At 42.7% G+C, this 5,603-nt stretch overlaps 1 pseudogene; it reads right to left on the reverse strand.

Annotated features, from left to right (window-relative positions):
- Window positions 1-424: 424 nt before the first annotated feature.
- LOC105732104 (pre-mRNA-splicing factor RBM22-like) lies at window positions 425-1,745 on the reverse strand (annotated as a pseudogene).
- Window positions 1,746-5,603: the final 3,858 nt, after the last annotated feature.

The following is a 5,603-nucleotide window of genomic DNA, read 5'->3' on the forward strand; positions in this document are numbered from 1 at the left end:
TTTTTTTCAGATGATAAAAAGGAAAACACCCAATGGACATAAAAATGGTCAAAGGTTTTTTTTACTGCAGGTCAATTTTTCCCCCACCCAAAAAATATACAAAATGAACATATAATTGGGGTGGTAACTCCACTGGGCATTCCAATTCACTCATCTGCTTGTCCCCAATACGGGTAAGGGGAACATGCGTTAGGTTTTATTAGTTGTGTTATAGCAGTAACCAGATGTGTTAATGGCAGCTTGTTTGTGGTACACTGATCCTCCGAACATGTGTCGGAAAGCATGGCTGTCAGTCTCTGACTGCCCACATCTGACCACATTCAGCTGTCATGGAAATTACAAGGGAAGGAAAAATACATTTATTCCAAGATGTACTGGGATTTTTAAGTGCCCTTTCTTCCACAGAGCCCCAGAGTGGTGACAAGGTGCTAGGGACTGCTGTGTTTTCCAGCATGAGCTCCCATCCACTGAGGGTCCTGAGAAGGATAGTGGATTGGTCCTGGAGCCCTCATGAAAGGAGGGGGTGGTCCCATTGGGTGGAACATGTGTGACCCAAAACCTGGTGGTGGGGGTGGGGCGATACCAGGGGGTGGTGGCAGGGCAATGTTCACCACAGCTGTAGGACCACTTGGGAGCAAGTTGAAGTAGTTGGCAGAGGCTTCTTCTTCTGCTGCAGGAGGAGGAGGAAGAGCTCCTGACGATCCTGGAACCGGTTCCAGTTTGATCCCAGAGTCTGTGGTTCCATCTTTCTCTTTTTCTTTTCCTCTGGCTGCTTGGGATCTTCCCCATTTCACATTCAGTCTGTGGCCATTTACAATCAACTTATTAAAGGACTTCTCGGCAGCCACTTCTGCAGCCTGCCTCGTGGCAAACTGGATGAAAGCACACTGCTGTCTTTGCACAACAGTGATCGTTCAGATCTCTCCGAAATGGTAGAAATGATTTCTTAAATCTGTCTCAGTAATAGTATCACCCAGACCACCAACATATAGTGTGGTGATAGTTTTATCCTCTAGTGGGTCCAGCCGAGGCATTGTTGAAACCCGCTTTAGAAGCTTGTCAGCTACAGGATCATTGATTCCATAGTATCGATCTTTAATATTCTGATCAGCAAGGGGATCATCTGGATCTGTAGGTTTCTCACGTCTGTATGGACATTCCTCTCCTCTCTTACAGTCTCCTTTCACCCAGAAGGAGCAAATGTGGGGTCGATTCCTTTTGTAGTAGGGTGTGGTCCCGGCCAGTTTGAGCAGCATGTCACTGGTAGATGTGGCTTTCCCCAGTATGCCAACTGGCCGTGTTCCATCAGAGTTAGAAATCTCTCTCTCCATATTCTGTGTATAGTACGCTTTGTTGACATCTGACTTTGGCATGTCATCTTTAAAAGACAACCCTGCATCACGAACCTGGATGGGCAGGCCATACTCTAGGTCTAAGAGGCAGGTCTGACAGACATTCTTTAATTTACTGCAGGTCTGGCACACTTCAGTCTTCTCGAAACGCATACGGACTCCAGGGCACCAGCGAAACACTGTCAATGGCCTGGCACAGATTTTGCATTCCTTCCCATACTTTTCTTTGGTCATTCGGATATATGGGTTTTCTCCAAGACATGTCTGGCACAGAATGGGGAAGTCCGCATCTTCCCAGTTCTGCCTGTTGTAGGTGTTGAAACCCAGAGAGGTCGCCATCTTGAGAGCATCTGGAGGCAGCAGTAGCTTCTGAGTTGGGAGAGAGGACCGCCACAATCCTGTCAAGCCCTAAGGCTGGCCCAGAAATACCATTTGACCCAGCAATCCCATTACTGGCTATATACCAAAAGAATTATAAATCATTCTACTATAAAGACACATACACATGTATGTTTACTGTGGCACTGTTCATGATAGCAAAGACTTGGAACCAACATAGACTGAATAAAGAAAATGTGGCGCATATACTCTGTGGAGTACTATGCAGCCATAAAAAAGGATGAGTTCATGTCCTTTGCAGGGACATGAATGAAGCTGGTAACCATCATTCTCAACAAACCAACACAAGAACAGAAAACCAAGCACTACACGTTCTCACTCATAAGTGGGAGAACACACGGACACAGGGAGGGGAACATCGCACACTGGGGTCTGTTGGGGGCTGAGAGGCTAGGGAAGGAATAGCATTAGGAGAAATACCTAATGTAGGTGACAAGTTGATGGGTGCAGTCAACCACCATGGTATATGTATACCTATGTAACAAACTTGCACGTTCTGCACATGTACTCCAGAACTTAAAGTATAATATATATATTTTTAATGGTCAAATGGGTTTCTTGTCAAGAGGGAAGAATGGGGACCAGATTTACCTTCCTACCTGAAACAACACGACACAGACATGCCACTCTACTTGTGCAAGAGAAATCAAAGTGTCCATGCACACTCTGGAACATGAGTGTATACAGTCACTTTTTAGTAATAGCCAAGAATGGAAATAACGCAAATGTCCATCAGAACGTGAATGGATAAAAAAGTTGTGGTATATCCATATAAAATAATACTTCTCAGCAATAAAAAGGAATGAATTGTTGATCCATGTAACGACATGGATGAATTATAAAATATTTATGTGGAGTGAAAGAAGCCAGACAAAAATAGTAGTACAGAGTCCTTTTAAATAAAATGCTTGAAAATAAAATCTAATCTATAGTTTCAAAAAGCAGATCAGTGTTTGCTTGGGAGGGGTGGGTGGGGTGGAGGAGGGAAATGACAGGGTAAGATTATAAACAGATGGGGGAAGCTTTAGCGGTCCATAGATATATTCAGTATCTCAATTATTTTTATGGCTTCACAGGTATGTCCGTATTTCACAACTTACCAAATCATGAACCTTAAATATATGTGCTTTATGATAGGCCAAGTTTGCCTTGATAGAACTGTTAAAAACATTTGTTCTTCTTAAAACATTATTTTCTTATTTCTATCTTCTCATACCTCTACCTTCCTTCTTATCTTACATAGCCCTTTGCTGCTTTTTTCCACTTACAAAAAATATTCAGTTTTACAAGTAATCAAAGAAATAAAAACTAAAACAAAAATAATATAACCATCTCCATGCACATGGATCAATTTTATAAACATGAAATGCCATCATTGGCTGGGCACAGTGGTTCATGCCTATAATCCCAGCATTTTGGGAGGCTGAAACAAGAGGATCACTTGAGGTCAGGAGTTCAAGACCAGCCTAGCCAACACTGCAAAACCCTGTCTCTACTGAAAATACAGAAATTAGCCAGGCATGGTGGTGGGTGACTGTAATCCCAGCTACTTGGGAGGCTGAGACAGAAGAATCGCTCGACCCCGGGAGGCAGAGGTTGCAGTGAGCTGAGATCACGCCACTGCACTCCAGCCTGGGCAACAGAGTGAGACTCTGTCTCAAAAAAAAAAGAACAAGAGAAATGTCCTCATAGACTCAGAGACATAGACTCTCCTACACTGTCATACACTTTTGCAGGGAGTGGTAATTGGCTGACATTTCTGAAGGCAATTTGCAAATAAGCATTAAAAGTCTTAAAATGTGCCTAACATTTTGACACAGTCCATTTGAGGAATTAGGAATTGAGGATATCTTCTATCTTAGGATGTGAGAAAGACGTTCATAAGGATAGGAATTTCAGTACTATTTATATTTGCAAAAAATATTGCAAAAGCTAAGTCGAACAATTTGAGATTCCTTAAATAGTTCATAATGTCGTCACACAAACATAGATTCTCCAGAAACCAACATGGAAACGGGGTGCAAGATGTTGAGCAGGGGTCAACCTCTGCAAGAGGAAGTGGGAGGAGCTAGGACTGCTTTAAAAATAGCAGTGCAGGCCTGACTGAGCCTTGGCCAACCCAAGGGGGTAGGCTGAAGGGGCCAGGCTTTGAGACCTGCTCCTCTCTCAGTCACTAGATGTGAGCAAGATCAGAGGCGGAGTACCCTTGGCTCTGAAGGAGCTGAGAGCTGGAGGGGTCTGCTCACCACACCTGACTGAGCGGCATGTCCCTTCTCCAGGGGCAGCTGCAAGGCAAGTACTTGTCCACTGCCGTCCTAAAAGCCCCCTCCTCAGTCCTTTTGTTCCTTGTGCTCTCTCTTCTGCTTCTATTGTCTCTACTGACTTTCAGAGTTAGTCTTTTCATGAAGTGTTTATTATACAAGTCATTTGCAGGGCTCTCTGGAGGGAAAATGGTATTGAAATTTAATTAATGGGAAAGACAGTAAGTAAATAAATTGAGGTTCTGGAGAGAATTCAGTGCATGGGAATTAAAAGCACATTCACTGTGACTTGAATTTGACGGACAGTAGAAAAGCAAACCCTGAGAGTGCCCTCCTTTTCTGGCATTCACAGGATGAGCCATTCAAATGAAGAGTGGGGTTTCTCTATGGGTTGGAAGTCATCAAAATGGCTTCCTGCTCGCTCTCGTCCTCCTGTTTGGATGTGGCTGGGGGATCAGTGTACGAATGTGTTTATGTATACGGGGTGTGTGTGTGTGTGTGTGTGTGTGTATGTGTATGTGGGGTGTGTATTACCAAGATCAACAAGATCAAGGATATGGGACAGCCCTGTCTCCTCTCCGCCTGGGAAGAGGGAGAATGAGACTCTGGACCAGCCAGTAGATGGAACATAGAGCCCATCTGGGAAGGAAGCTCAGTGCTATAAACAGTAATATCAAAATTCTGGGTCAGGAAGTAAAAGCTAGAACTATTACAGAGATGAGCTGCTAATTATGGAGGAAGCCATTGGGCAAGCAGCCGTTTCTGTCCAGATCTCCATTAGAATCTCATTATCAGGCAATGGGTCAAATGTAGAGCTGTGGCACGAGTGTTTAAAATAAATTTTTTAGAAAAGTAAACAAGTTTACAAAATCTAGACATTCTGGCCACGCCAAATATTAGTAAGGATGTGAGTCAGTGGTATAATTTATATTGCTGGTGAGAGTGGAAATTGTCAAAAAGTTTTGGGAAGCAATTTGGCATGATCTTGTAGAGTTAAATATTTGCCTTCCTTATTATATTTCAACAGCTCCAAGAATATACCCTAGAGAAACTCTTACATATGTGCCCAGGGAATAATGTGCTCTGTTGTTCATAATAACACTGTTAGTAAGTGCAAAAAACTATAAACAAGTAACTCAAATGTCCGTAAAGAAAGGAACAGATAAATAAAATGTGGGAAATTACTTGGCAATATAGTTAAGCGTTGACACATCCTACAACATGGAGGAGCCTTGAAAATATTCTGCAGAGTAAAGGGAGCCAGTCACAAAGGCCACATGTTATAGAATTCCATTGATATGAAATGTCCAGAATAGACAAATCTGTAGAGACAGAAAGTACATTAGAGAGAAAGTAGGTTGTCAGGGGCTGAAGGAATTGGGAAAAGGTGAGGAGTTACTGCTAATGGATACATGCGTTTCTTATTGGGGTGATGTAAATGTTCTAAAATTGTTTGTCACTATGGTTACTCCACTCTGTGAATATACTAAAAGCCATTGAATGTGTAAACTTCAAATAGGTGACATGTAGGGTATGTGAATTACATCTCAGTAAAACTATTTACAAAAAAACCCAAATGCCCAAGAGTAGG

The sequence above is a fragment of the Aotus nancymaae genome, unplaced genomic scaffold, assembly GCF_030222135.1.
Source record: "Aotus nancymaae isolate 86718 unplaced genomic scaffold, 86718_ANA_hifiasm-v0.15.2.pri h1tg000043l, whole genome shotgun sequence".
NCBI lineage: Eukaryota > Metazoa > Chordata > Mammalia > Primates > Aotidae > Aotus > Aotus nancymaae.